Raw genomic sequence first — 15,329 nt, forward strand, 5'->3', positions numbered from 1 at the left:
CGTAGAAAGACTAAGAACTTAAACCAACTATGATGAATATGTTAAGGGTCTACTGGAAAAAGAGAGCAACATGGAAAATAATGGTAATGTAGGCAGAGAATCAAAGAAAATTCTAGAAAGAAAACAACAACAACAACAAAACCCTAACAGATGAAAAATGCCTCTGCATTTCTGATGAAGCAGCTGAGGAGAATCAATGAGTTGAAGATGTCAATAGAATCATCTCTAACTGAATGCAGTGAGAAAAGAATGAAGAATGAAACGGGGACTGGAGAGATGGCTCAGTGGTTAAAGGTGTTTGCTTGCACAGCCTGACAGCCCTGGTTTGATCACCCACTACACACATACCCCGTACCACAGAGTTGTGTATGCATATGGAGTCTGTTTGCAGTGGAAAGAGGCCATGGTGCACCATTCTCTCTCTCCCCCTCCTTCCCTCCATCTGCTTATAAACAAACAACAACAGAAAAATGGAAAGAACAGCCAAGAACTTCCAGCAATTACAAAGAGGATAACATACTCATATAGAGACTTGAGAGTACCAAAGAAGTTTTTAAAATTTTTTTTATTTTTATTTCTTGATTTGGGAGCAACAGACAGAGAGAAAGAGGCAGAGGTAGAGAAAGAGAGAAAGAGTGAGAGAGGGGGAGAATGGGCATGCCAGGGCTTCCAGCCACTGCAAACCAACTCCAGACACATGTGAACCTGACCCATATCAAACCAGATGCACAAAGTAGTACCAAGAGGCCCTGGCATATCCACTTTCTCTATCTCTGCTTGCAAATAAATAAATAGAAATATAGCATATTGGGGTTGGAGAAATGGTTCAGAGGTTAAGGTGCTTGCCTACTAAATCTAATGACCTAGGTTTGATTCCCTAGCACACATGCAAAGCTAGATGCACAAAGTGGCATATGCAGTGGCGGGAGGCCCTGGTTAGCTCATTCTCTTTTTCCTCTCTCTGTCCTTGCAAATAAATAAATACAATAAAAAATAAATATATTAAGTGGTTCTAACTGTGGATAACTGAAATAAAGGACAACAACACTAAATACTACAGAGATGGGAAAGAGAAGCTGGTCATTGTTATTAGGTACAGATAACCTCTAATTTATGACCTTTTGATGGCATGAAAGAGATGGATGCAACAAAACCTCTACTTTGGATTTTCGCCTTTTGTCTTTTCCTGGACCGATGGTTTATGGATGGTATAATACTTCCTGGTAATGCTGGGAAGCAGTAGAGGGTCATGGCTGAGTGAACTATGTGTACTCTCTAGCATACCATGTTGCTAAGCTATGGCAGTCAACAAGTTAGGTACAGCATGCATTTCTGATAAATGATGGTTTTGTTTTGATGGGTTCATGGTGCTGTGAACCATTTATTGTAAGCTGAGCATGGGTACCTACTGTGCTATGGTTCCTAGAAAGTGGACATAGATTAGTTACAAGTTTATACTACAAACCACAGGGCAATCATTCAAAAAATTTAAAGAAATATAGTTGATACTGTATGCAAGAGAAGGAAACAGAATATAAAATCCTCAGTTAAAACTCAAGACAGCAGGGTGTGGTGGCACACCCCTTTAGTCTCAGTACTTGGTAGGCTGATGTAGGAGGATTACTGTGAGTTTGAGGCCAGCCTGGGCTAGAGTGAGACCCTGACTTGGAAACCACAACAAAAACAAACTTCACAGAGGGGCAGAGTACTTGTCCTGCAAAGACGATCTGGGTCTGATCAACAGCACTACATAAACTAGGCATTATGTTACATACCTGTAATCCTAGCGTTCAGGAGGTGGAGGCAGGAGGATTAGAAATTCAAGTTAATCCTTGGCTATATAGTGAGTTCAAGGCTAGCCTTGGGATACATGAGACCCTGTCTCATAAACAGGAGATGAGCCAGGCGTGGTGGTGCACACCTTTAATCCCAGCACTCAGGAGGCAGAGGTAGGAGGATTGCCTTGAGTTTGAGACCACCCTGAGACTAATTAGTGAATTCCAGGCCAGCCTGGGCTAGAGTGAGACCCTACCTCTAAAACCCCCTCAAAAAACCAAACCAAACCAAAAAAAAGAAGGTTCAAGCTGGGCATGGTGGCGTATGCATTTTTTATTTATTTATTTATTTATTTATTTATTTTTTTTTTTTTTTTCGTATGCGTTTAATCCCAGCGCTTGGGAGGCAGAGGGAGAAGGATTGCTGTGAGTTCAGGGCCGCCCTGAGACTACGTAGTGAATTCCAGGTCAGCCTGGGCTAGAGTGAAATCCTCTCAAAACAACAACAACAACAAAAAGAAGGTTCAAACTAGCAGTTAAGGCACTTGCCTGCAGAGCCTAAGGACCTAGGTTCAACCCACATAAGGAACATGAATCTGGAATTTGTTTGCAGTGGCTGGAGGCCCTGGTACACTCATTCTCTCTCTCTCTCACACACAAATGAAGAATAAATAAATAAATAAAACATTTTGCTAGGCATGGTGGCACACACCTTTAATCCCAGCACTTGGGAGACAGAGGTAGGAGGACTGCTGTAAGTTTGAGGCCATCCTGAAACTACATAGTGAATTCCAGGTCAGCCTGGGCTAGTGTGGGACCCTATCTTGAAAAAACAAAAACAGAAAAAAAAAAAAAAAAAAAGGCGGCGGCTCAAGTACAGGCTGGAGAGGTAACTCAGTGGTGAAAGGCACTTGTTTGCAAAGCCTGACAGTCCAGGTCAATTTCCCAGTACCCATGTAAAGGCAGGTGCATTTGTAGTTGGTCTGCAGTGGCAGGAGGCCCTGATGTACCCACTTCTCCCTCCCTCATTCTATCTAGTTGCAAATGAATAAACAAATAAATATATTAAAAAAAGAAGTCTAAAGAGTTTGCATTAATTTCATACAAAGCAGACTTCAAAACGAGATTAATTGTAACAGGGATAAAAAGCCAACATGGGTATTGAATCCTGAAAAAGGAGTCATTCTCCAAGATATGACAATCCCACCTTTTTCTTTTGAGGTAGGGTCTCACTCTAACCCAGGTTGGCCTGGAATTCACTATGTAGTCTCAGGGTGGCCGCAAACTCTCAGCAATCCTCCTACCTCTGCCTCCCGAGTGCTGGAATTAAAGGCATGCATCACTATGCCCAGCTGACTTGGAGAAACTTTAAGCATACATTACTTACTGAAAGAACATGGACTACAAAATCTACAAGTGATCTCAACTAAATGACACTCAGAGAAAGGAACAGTCAGGGAGACAGTAAGAGATCAGTGGCTGCTAGGGGCATACAGGTGGCAGCAGAAGCATATTATTAAGTATTTGCCAGACTCACAGAATAGAGAATGAACCCTAATGTGAACTATGGATTTTAGTTAATGTGCCAAAAACATTGTGGGATGGAGAGATGGCTTAGGAGTTAAGATGCTTGCTTGCAAAGCCAAGGGACTCAGGTTTGACTCTCCAGGACCCATGTAAGCCAGATACACTAGGTGGTGCATGTGTGTGGAGTTCGTTTGCAGTGGCTGGAGGTAGCACATCCAGTCTCTCTAAAAAAATAAATGAAAACAAAAATCATCACCTCCAACAAAAGTTCCACTCTAAGAGGCAGGAGGATTGCTGTGAGTTTGAGGCCAGCCTGAGACTACATAGTGAATTCTAGGTCAGCCTGGGCTAGAGTAAGACACTATTTCCAAAAACAAAACAAAAATAAAATAAAAGTCCCACTCCAAATTAAGATTAGAAAGCAGAGGAAAATCAGTGGGGGAAGAGGAATATACAGACATCATGGAAGATCTGATCAGTTTTCTTCACTTCTGGGTGCACACCTTTAGTCCCAGCACTTGGGAGGCAAAGATAGGAGGATCACAAATCACAATGAATTTGAGGCCACCCTAGGACTATAGTGTGAATTCCAGGTTCCAGGTCAGCCTGGAACTATAGTGAGACCCTACCTCGAAAAAACCTAAAGAAAGAAAGAAAAAAACTTTCTGAGAAATAGGCCATACATAATAATTTTAGAAAGGACAAAAACTGGGGCTTGAAAGATTGCTCAGTAGTTAAGGCACTTGCCTGCAAAGCTTAAAGACCCAGGTTCAATTCCCCAGTAAAGCCAGATAAACAAAGTGGTACATGTTTCTGGAATTTGTTTGCAGAGGCTGGAGGTCCTGGTATATATTATACTGAATACATATATATTACATTTAATATAATATCTATATTAAAAGTGATGAAAACCGCAGCTGTCCGGAAGCAGCACTGTGGACATGTGATTATCAGATCTTCTCAGAGAGGCAGTGAGGTACAGGGACACAACAGAAAGAACACAAGAGGACAAGCAGGACAACGGGCAATGAACAGCACAGCAGTGGTGTCACCTCAGCTGAGAACACCCTGAAACTGAGCAGAAAGTTGTTGCTAACTGAGTCAGGAGGGAGACAAGGGCCTTAGGTCAGCATTCTGTCATTAGGGCTGATAAAACTGATTCTGAAAACAAATTAAATGTTATTTCCCACTAGACTTTTGACTAGCAATTAAATCACTCAGCCTGACCGCTGTGCACAGCAATGAAAGCAAAACCCAGCACAGGTTTTTTCTTTTTCTTTCTTTCTTTTTTTTTGTTTTTCGAGGTAGGGTCTCACTATAACCCAGGCTGACCTGGAATTCACTATGGAGTCTCAGGGTGGTCTTGAACCCATGGCGATCCTCCTATCTCTGCCTCTGTGCTGGGATTAAAGGTGTGTGCCACCACATCTGGCTCCAGTACAGTTTATATATATATATATATATATATATATATATATATATATATATATATATATATATATATATATTATTTATTTATTTATTTGAGAACGACAGAGACAGAGAGAAAGACAGATAGAGGGAGAAAGAGAGAGAATGGGCACGCCAGGGCTTCCAGCCTCTGTAAATGAACTCTAAACGCGTGCGCCCCCTTGTGCATCTGGCTAACGTGGGACCTGGGGAACCAAGCCTCGAACCGGGGTCCTTAGGCTTCACAGGCGAGCGCTTAACCGCTAAGCCATCTCTCCAGCCCCAGTTTTTTTTTTTAACTTTTAATTAATTTATGAGAGAGAGAGAGAGAAAGAGATAAAGGGGGAGGAATGGGTGTGTCAGGGCCTTGTGCATCTGGTTTACATGGGTCCTGGTGAATTGAACCGAGGTCCTTTGACTTGGCAGAGAAACACCTTAACCGCTAAACTATTTCTCCAGTCCTCAGCAAAGGGTTTTTGATCAGTCTCCACCTACTATCACTTCTGCTAAAAGCACAATGCCTATTTGTTCAAATGGATCAGTTGTATACATCTCATCGAGGTAACATCTATTTTTGCCTCCATATACAGATTACAAGTGACTATTTCTTTATAACCAAATGTAAAAGACAACACCAAGATATTAATAGTTTTCTACAAGGGGCAGGGGCAAAGGGACAGCATTTTCTACAAGTTATTTCATCAAATGGGGCAAATAAGCATTAGTGATCTACCTTTCTTCTTCATTGATTTGTAGGTTAAGGCTAAAATCATTGTGATAACAGTGAAACCAGGTGCATTATCAATAATGAGTGAAGCTGACAACTATGTATTTCCAAAGATGAAACAAATTATAAGCACTGTCATTCGGGGCTTAAAAATGCTACATCTGGGGCTAGAGAGATGGTTCAGCAGTAAGGGGGCTTGCTTGCAAAGCCTGATGATCTGGATTTGATTCTCCAGTTCCCACGCAAAGCCTGAGTCAGTAAGTGGCATATGTAGCTGAAGTTTGTTTGCAGTGGCTGACCTACAACTCAGTCTAGTTCCAGGCTGGCCTTGAACTCAAAGCAATCTTATCTCAGGCTCTAGAGTGCTGGGATTAAAGGTGTGCACCATTATGCCCAGCCTTCCTTTCCTTTTAAAATTTTTATTTTATGTATTTAATTTAGTTTATTGAGATGGTCTTACTTTGTAGTACATGTTGGCCTAGAACAGGCCATGTGGCTGTGCTAGCTTTGAACTTGAGATCCTTCTGCTTCAGCTTTCCAAATGCTAGGATTACAGGCATGACACACCATTCCTGGCTCACATTTCCTTAACAATATTAAAATAGGAACTGGAGGCCCAAGATGAGGCTTTTAGTTGGACAATTTACAAGTAGAGAAGGTACTGACAGACAGCATCAGTTAAAAAAACAAAGTACAAGCACAACCATGTAAAAATTTTAAATAAAGATTATTTTTAAAATATTTTATTTATTTATTTGGGGGGAAGAGACAGAGAGAGAATGGGAGCTCCAGGGCCTCTAGCCACTGCAAATGAACTTCAGATGCATGTGCCACCTTGTCTATCTGGCTTACAGTGGGTCCTAGGGAATCAGACCTGGGTCCTTAGGCTTTGTAGGCAAGTGCCTTAACCACTAAGTCATCATTCCAGCCCAAGGAATATTTTTTTCCAAAAGATTTTCTGTTTTGTTTTAAAGCAATGAGGTCCAGTTGAACAATATCAAAAACAAAAAACAGGGTTACTGCTCCTAAGCTTCAGATTCCTTTGATCAAAAACCTCTCACATGCCAGGCATGGTGGCGCAGGCCTTTAATCCCAGCACTCGGGAGGCAGAGGTAGGAGGATCACCATGAGTTTGAGGCCACCCTGAGACTACATAGTGAATTCCAGGTCAGCCTGGACTAGAGTGAGACCCTACCTCAAACCCACACCCCACACAAATAAGCCCAAGCTCCCACAACCACCACTAGAAGTTGAGAGGTGCTATCATGAGGTGCACTCCAGAGTCTACAAACTACAACTAGTTTCACTGTATCTACCAGTGCTGCACATGAACACTTCAAACAACGAGCAGGGACAAGCAAACCCTACGCTTTCACAGGTCCACGCTGCCCCACTGTCTCGTGATGTCATGATGGTGGTGTAGCACAGAGAACGGCTGCAGTGCTGAGTCCTGTGTGCTAAGCACTCTGCCACCTGCTTTCAGAGATGGTGTGTTCCATCCTCACAGGCGGCGTTGGGCTTCTCCCAGAGTTACAAATGCCCAGGTGGTGGGGCCGGGACTGAGTCCCACGTCCGACCCTGACCCTGCTCCTCGTTCCTCAGCAGACCTGTTCACCCATGAGAAGTCCCAGGAAAGAGAGCTCGGGTATGTTCCACTGGGTACCTTCACTGCCAACATGATGGGACTGAGAGCTGCCTGGGAGGTTAGTGACGCTCACCTCTCGATGTTTGTGAGCGTTTCCAGAGATCATTAAGCCACAAAGGCTGACTTAACCCATAGATTAATCCCTTGACAGACTCATAAGATGGAGATAGTAAAAGGTAGGTGGGCCTAGCTGGAAGAGGAAGAAGTTCACTGGGGGGGTGGGGGTAGCATGCCTTTGGAAGCTGTATCCTGTCCTGGCCTCTTCCTATATTCCTCTTTTCAGCCACACCCTCTCCTATACCTCTAAAACCATGAGCCCATTTCTCTCTTTAAAGTTGTTTCAAAAGCAGCTGACACAGTACCCAAGGGTGAAGCACAGGATATGGAAGTCAGTACCAGAGCACTACATTTTTTGTTGAAAAATGGAACTCTGCAGGGCTGGCTGTACCAGAAAGGGGGGGGGGGCGGGCAGAGAGAGAGGGGCGGAGACACACACACACACACACACACACACACACACACACACACACACACACACACACGTGCGTATGCGTGAGCATCCCAGAGCTGGGCTGGTGCTCCAAGCCACCCCGGGAGGTAAAATGAAGGCAGTGAGGTCGCCTCCCAGGTTCCCGTGGACCAGCTGGAGTCTCAGCTCATCACACAGAAGCCCTGACACAGGTTAAAGAGATGGCGGCTGCCTCGCCCACCTCTTACTGCAGGAGCCTATGGAGAGCGTGGTGCTCCTGGCCCTGCAGCGGCAGTGCCTGGTGAGCCGCCCACTTGCCCAGCACTGTCAGGGTAAGAGTCCCCGTGTTCCTCTGTGAGACAGACAGAAACACTCCTCCTGGAACTCAGTAAGAACTGAACGGGAAGGTGAACAGAAGAGTGAGGCAAACTGCAACCCGCCGGAATGGTTCATTCCTGACTGCAGGAAGCCTCAGGTGTGCGTTAGCTAAGCACCGCAGGTGTAGTTCACAGGGATACAGCACTACCAAGGCCTTGTGTTTCCAGTGGACAGCTCAACATCTCCAGCTGGGTGACCAGCAGACCATCACCTCCATCTCTGACACCCCAGTCCCAGCCATCACCTGGCCTCATCTGGACTGGTAAGCAGCTTCACACAGCACCTCCCATTCTACCTTCAGCAGTTTGTTCTCCATGCAGAAGCCAGAGAGGGTCTTTAGAAATCTAAGATCAGACGGGAGAGATGGCTTAGTGGTTAAGGCGCTTGCCTGCGAAACCTAAAGGTTCATGTTCAACTCCCATGTAAACCAGATGCGCAAGGTGATGCAAGTGTACAAGGCTGCATAGGTGCACAAGATGACGCACACATCTGTAGTTCAACTGTGGTGGCTGGAGCCCTGGGGCATCAATATTCTCTCTCATAAAAAAAAAAAAAAAAAGTTAAAAAAATCTAAGATCATGTCATCATCCCAAGTTTGCAAGCTTTAGAAGACCTACCTCCAACACAGGCACAGCTGGCCCACAGATATGCCACTCTCACAAGGCTCTGGCCCAGCCTCATGCCATCTCTGCCTACGGATCTCCCCTCCCACTTTCCTTAGCTGTACCTCAATCGGCTTCCCTGGCAGAGACCTGTGCCCACTAATGCCATGGGCCCTTTGCACTTACTGGCTTTCACAGGAATGGCTCTGCTACACATCTGCCTGATGAGATACCTCCCTGAATGGGTGTCCTTGGCCACCAACTAACTTGGCAAGTCTCCATCACTCAATGGTCCCTCACCTCACAACTACCTGATGTATCAGACAGCTGACTACCCACTAGGAATTCCCTGAGAGCAGGACTCTGGCTGTCTTTATTTAACCTCGGGACTAGAACAAGGCTGATAAGATGATAGATAAGGAAAGAGAAATGACTGCATTCCCCTGATCACTGGTGTTTTGTTTTTTTTTCTTTGAGGCAGGGTCTCACTCTTGTTCCAAACTGACCTGGGACTCACTCTGCAGTCCCAGGCTGGCTTCCAACTCAGTGATTCTCCTACCTCTGTCTCCCAAGTGCTGGGATTAAAAGGTATGCTTGTGGGCTGGAGAGATGGCTTAGTGGTTAAGCACTTGCCTGTGAAGCCTAAGGACCCCGGTTCAAGGCTCGTTTCCCCAGGACCCACGTTAGCCAAATGCACAAGGGGGCGCACGCATCTGGAGTTCGTATGCAATGGCTGGAGGCCCTGGCTGAGCTCATTCCCTCTCTATCTGTCTCTTTCTCTCCCTCTCTCTCTGTCACTTTCAAATAAATAAATAAAAAATGAACAAAAAAAATAAAATAAAAGGTATGCTTGTATGCTTTTAAAAATACCCCAGAATGACTTTTCCGCTTTACTGAGGGGCTAACGTTTCCTGATAGAAAGAAGGCCTATCCCAGTGTCACAGGGCTCATCTTCCTCCCAGGACACAGCTCGCCTCAGCACCACCAGAAGAAAGTGAAACCTAGCCAGCCATCAAGAATGACAGCAATGACTTACTCGTTTCTTTAGATAAAGCCTGACCACTTAGGCATGTGTGTGCACACAATTAAGCTGGGTGTGGTGGCTCACACCTATAATCCTAGCACAAGGGAGGCTGAATCAGGAGGATCACCCAGGCCAACCTGGGGATAGAGTGAGATCTAGGTTAGCCTAGACTTTAAACAACAGCAGCAACAACAAAAATACTTTCTTCCTCTTAGTAACCAAGGTGGAAATGGGGCCATGCCTCAGCTGGCAGACCGTGTGCTTGCGCAGCATGCACAAAACCTTGGGTTCATCCCTACCACCATACAAAACAGGGCATGATGGTACACACTGGCAATCCCAGCACTCAGGTAGGAGGATCATAAGTTTCAATTCAAGGTCATTCTCTGCTACACAGTGAGTTAGAGACCAGTATAGGATACATAAGACCCTGGTTTTGTTTGTTTGATTTTTTTTTTTAAAGCAATGTTTAACAAAATACTTATAGCAATAGGATTAACTCTATAAAAAAGGACACTTTGGGCTGGAGATGGCTCACTGGTTAAGAGCACTTCCAATGCAAGCAGGAATCCTGAGAGACCACCAAGTTTGATCCCCAGGACTCACATAACAGCTGGGTGAAGCCACAGCTATCTGAGATCCCAGCCCTGTGAGGACCAGAGGCCACAGACTTGCAGGGGGCTTATGAAAAAATGGGCAGAAATGATGGAGGGGGACACCCGACATTCCCCTCAGGCCTCTACAGGTGAGCATATAAAAAGTGAATTTAACTGGGTGTGGTGACACACACCTTTAATCCCAGCACGTGGGAGGGAGGTAGAAGGATCACTATGGGTTTGAGGCCACCCTGAGAATACAGAGTGAATTCCAGGTCAGCTTGAGCTACAGTGAGACCCTACCCTGGGGGAGGGGAAGGGAACTTAACGTCTAGCAGGCTCATTTTTCAGTAAAGGTATAATATTTTTTAATGTAGGTAATAAAATTGTAATTCTCAACACCCCACAGGACTCCTACAGTATAAAATGTTACATAAATGGGAAATATGGCAGGATTGAGTAGAGAATCAAAGAGGGATAAAATCATATATAGTAAAGGAAAAAACAGTCAGACAGGAGGGCTACAAATTCAAGTTCATCCTTGGCTATACAGTGAGTTTGAGGCCAGCTTGGGCTACATGAAACCCAGTCTCAAACAACATGGAATGAGACAGGCAGAAGAGGGGATGTGAGAAGGGAGAATACGAATATATCATATGACAAAGATGGAAGCCATGCCTGAGTCCACATCCCTGCAGTCACAGGAGTAGACATGCTGGCCTGTGTGGTGCATTCCTGACTGCACAGAGGCACAGAGGGCCTACCATTCAATGTGCCTCCTTACTCACCTGGTAATTCGTACTGTGTCTTTGAACCCACACTCCTAAAATATGAGCCAGCTTCACGTAATTCCAAGCCTTTTAGCCATGATAATATTCACATTTCAGCTTGAAATGAGACATACAAGCACATCATGTAACAAAGTTCCAATTTTTCTTTTACACATTATCCCCCATGATCCTCTCCACAAAGCCTGGACCCTAGGGAACAGCCCTCATTCCTTCACCAGAAAGTGTGGCCCCTCCTACTTCCCATGGGACACATCAAGGCATTACACATGCCCACGCCGCACCATCGGCGGTCATCTCTTCCTTGGAATTCTGTAGCCCAGTGCCTTTTACCTCCGTGTTAGATTAAACTGTAGAAGTCCATTTACTGTGCTGAAGGTATCGTGAAGGTGGAGATGAAGTCTTAATGATGCTGCAAATGATGGCCACGGTTTTAGGAAAGCCTAAAGAAATCTGGTCCCTAATACCCTTTCTGCCGATTGCTCAGCCACACAGGTCTAAGCTCATCCTCAAGCACACCTACTTCTCACACCCTTGCTCACCAACAGCTTCACACTGAGCCCAGCAGAAATGACGTGTGTGGTAACTGCTGCTACCTGCCCTCATGGATCACCAGAACATCACCCCCGAGCCTTAAAACTATGCTGAAATGTAAGCAAAGACCATTATTTCTTTTTATGATGCAGAGACTCCCTATGTCACCCAGCTGGCCTTAAATGCAGATCCTCCTGCGTATAACTCCTGTGCTACGATTATAGGCATACAGTACCAAGCCTGGTCTCATGACCATTTTTTTTCCCTTTGGCTTTTCAAGGCAGGGTCTCAGTCTAACCGAGGCTGACTAAGAATTCACTATGTAGTCTCAGGATGGTCTTAAACTCTACACGATCGTCCTACTTTTGCCTCCCATCTCCTGGGATTACAGGCACGCACCACCACACCCAGCTTCTCATATGTGTATTTTTTCAGTATGTGTGTATGCAGATGTGTACAGGGGCCCGAGGAGGATGCTGGGTGCCCTCTACCACTCTTTCACCTTCTTTCTTTCTTTTTTTTTTGAGGTAGGGTCTCATTCTGGCCCAGGCTGACCTGGAATTCACTATGTAGTCTCAAGGTCGCCTCAAACTCACAGCAATCTTCCTACCTCTGCGTCCCAAGTGCTGGGATTAAAGGCGTGCGCCACCATGCCTGGCTCCACCTTATTTCTTTGCTAAGGGAATCCCAGTGATTCCAATTCTGCCCTGCTCAGCACTGGGATTACTACAGGCATGCATGACCAATGCCCAGTTTTTACATGGATCTGGGGATCAAGGTCAGGTTCTTGTGCCTGTACAGCAAGCACTCTCATATACTGAGCCATCTCCTCAGCCCTTGTGACTATTTTTTTTTTTTTTACATTACTGAATCGTATCTTGGCTTCCTGCTTCTCCTTTTCACTGGATTTACGCAATAATACTCAAGAGGTCTAAACCATCTACGTGCCCAGCCTTCCAATTTTTCCAAGACTGCTTTCATGATCTGCTCCTGTATAAGCACCCAGCTTTTATGGGATCCTGTTTTTGTGTGCATGGTGCTGGAAAGTGAAGTCAGGGTCTTCTCCATGATAGGGAATCACTCTACCCCAGAACTCCATGGGAGCCTCTTTTAGGAAAAGAATGCAAATGGCAAATCTTCCACTATCTGCAGAATCAATAACATGAGCTCAAACCCAGGCCCACTGCTCACAAGTGGTACGCTACAGGGCATGTCACCTCATCTGTTTCCATCATCTTGTGCATAAAATGAGATGAGCTTTCCACTTCATTCAGGGTGTTCACGAGGCTCCAGTGTGTTGGATGTCCATGAACAGGAACAAAACTCACTGGCTATGTGACGTATCCCGAGTTAAGGCCAAGGGAGTGCTTTACGAGGCTGTGGCGGGGTTATGAGGTGGCACGCATGGGAAGTGCTATAAAACATGTAGCACACCTTCAGAAAGAATTGTCACCAACCAGAACCTTAATTTGGATTTGTGGATTGCTGTTGATGTACAAAGTTGAGTGAAGCTGGGCATGGTGGCGTACACCTTTAATCACAGCACTCAGGAGGCAGAGGCTGAGTTTGAGGACACCCTGAGACTCCAGAGTGAATTCCAGGTAAGCTTGGGCTAGAATGAGACCCTGCCTTCTGGGGCAGGGGGAAGCAAAGTAAAGTTGAAGGGAAGGAGGAAACAATCATACGCTGTTGCTTTTTATGTGTGCACACATCTGTGTGGGGTAGACATGAATGTGGAGATAAGAGGTCAATGTTGGGTGTCTTCCCCAATCTTTTTTTTTGTTTTTATTGAGGTAGGGTCTCTTTCCAGTCCAGGCTGACCTGGAATTCACTATGTAGCCTCCAGGTGTCCTCACACTCACAGCGATCCTCTTACCTCTGCCTCCTGAGTGCGCATTCTTTTTATTTATTTTTTTTAGTTTTTTCAGGGCAGGGTCTCATTCTAATTCAGGCAGATGTGGAACTCACTCTATAGCCTCAGGCTCCTCACTCACTCTTGAACTTTTTAAACTTTTTTTTTTTGGAGGTTGGCTCTCACTCTGCCCCAGGCTGACCTGGAATTCACTATATAGTCTCAGGTTGGTCTCAAACTCACAGTGATCCTCCTACCTCTGCCTCCCAAGAGCTGGGATTAAAGGGCGGGACCACCACCCCTGGCTTTTTTTTTTTTTTTTGAGACAAGGCTTCTCAAGAGTCTGAAGTTCACTAATATGGCTAAACTAGCTAAATCAGTGAGATCTAAGAATCCTCCTGACTCTGTCTCCTCAGTTCTGGAATTACAGACATGTGCTGCCACACCTGGGTTCTTGAGATCCAAGCTCTGGTCCTCATGCTTGCATGGCAAGTACTTTACCCAAATGAACCATCTCTCCAGCTCCTTGTTTTGTTTTTGCTAAGTCTAGCTAGCCTTCTGAATTATCACCATGTTTAGTATATTGTTTTCAGTATGAATCAATTAGAACAGATGGCTTAGTGGCTAAGGTGCTTGCCTGCAAAACCTAGTGACTTGGGTTTGATTCCTCAGGACGCACAGAAAGCCAGAAGCAGTGGCTCATGCATGTGGAGCTCATTTGCAGTGGCTGGGAGCTCTGGCATGACTATTCTGTTTGTCTCTCTCTCTCTGCTTGCAAACAAACAAAACAAATACTTAATATAGTAACATAAAGGAGGTTCACAATGCCGTAAGCATTTTCACCACTGTAAGAGAGATTCTACACTCATTTGGCAACCAAGTGTCATTCCTCCGTCCCCTCAAAACCTCAACATCCGTCTGTGTCTCTGTGAGATTTTAGAAATATTTCATATAAATGGAGAACCATGCAAAATGTGGCCTTTTGTCTGCTTCTTTGACTCAGCATGTTTCAAGGGTTATCCATGTTGCAAAACGTATCAGGATTCATTTTTTTTTTTTAAATGGCTAAGTAACACTCCATTATTGGGACAGACCACATTTTGGTTGTCCAATTGTGTTCCCGATTACTGGGGTCATAGGTTTCATTGCTCTTGAGTATATATACTTAAGGAGTAGGATTTCCAGGTCACAGGGTAACTGCTTAAAACTTAAGGAAATAACAGGTGGCTTTTGAGAGCAGTAATTCCATTTGACATTCCAACCAGCACCATTATTATCGACTATCTTTTTAATTACAGCTGCTGGGTTGGGTGTGAAGTGGGTAGCTTGTGGTTCTGATTTGCATTTCCCAACTGGCTAATGATGTGGAGTAGTTTTTCATGTGTCTTGCTTTCAATAATCTTGTTAAGCTGCCTGCACCAGGAAAGAATACTTCACCCACGTTAGCATCTCTCAGTCCTCCCACCAGAACCCCTGACCGTAGCCACTATGTCATGCTGGGAAACGTGTGCTGTGGGAAGGCCACACTGCATTCTCCTCATGATTCTGTCTTTGGGGTGTCCTTGCCCCTTGACTGAGTTGTCTTGTCTTCTTCAACCTGCCCCAGGGACCGTGCCCCATGTGTGTCTCCTGTGTCTGACTGGAGCCATGGTTCTTGGCATGCTGATTTCCTCTCCAGTCTCCCTCTGCATTAGAACTCAGTACTTTTGCTTCTGACCCTTAACTAGCATAGTGCCATGAACAGAGTAAGAAATCTATACCCATCACAAGTGTGATATAATAAGGAGTTCCTGTGGGTAAGGAGGGAGGCAGTGGTTGAGTCAGAGCCTCTAGATCCTTGGCACCCACCTCCCATCGTGACAGGCTAGCGCTGCAGCCTCCCAAATGCAGGCGGACAGCATGAGAACAAGGGCTCCTACTTGCTCACATGAGTTGCAAGGACACATAATTTTCTTCAAGGAGA

General features: G+C 45.1%; 1 protein-coding gene across 1 annotated transcript in view; it reads right to left on the bottom strand.

Moving 5' to 3' along the window:
* The window catches only part of Baiap2l1 (BAR/IMD domain containing adaptor protein 2 like 1), a 105,478-nt gene that overhangs the window by 31,729 nt on the left and 58,420 nt on the right, over positions 1-15,329 (bottom strand). The gene's annotated exons all lie outside the window — the stretch shown is intronic.

This window comes from Jaculus jaculus, chromosome 2, assembly GCF_020740685.1.
Source record: "Jaculus jaculus isolate mJacJac1 chromosome 2, mJacJac1.mat.Y.cur, whole genome shotgun sequence".
In the NCBI taxonomy this organism is placed as follows: domain Eukaryota; kingdom Metazoa; phylum Chordata; class Mammalia; order Rodentia; family Dipodidae; genus Jaculus; species Jaculus jaculus.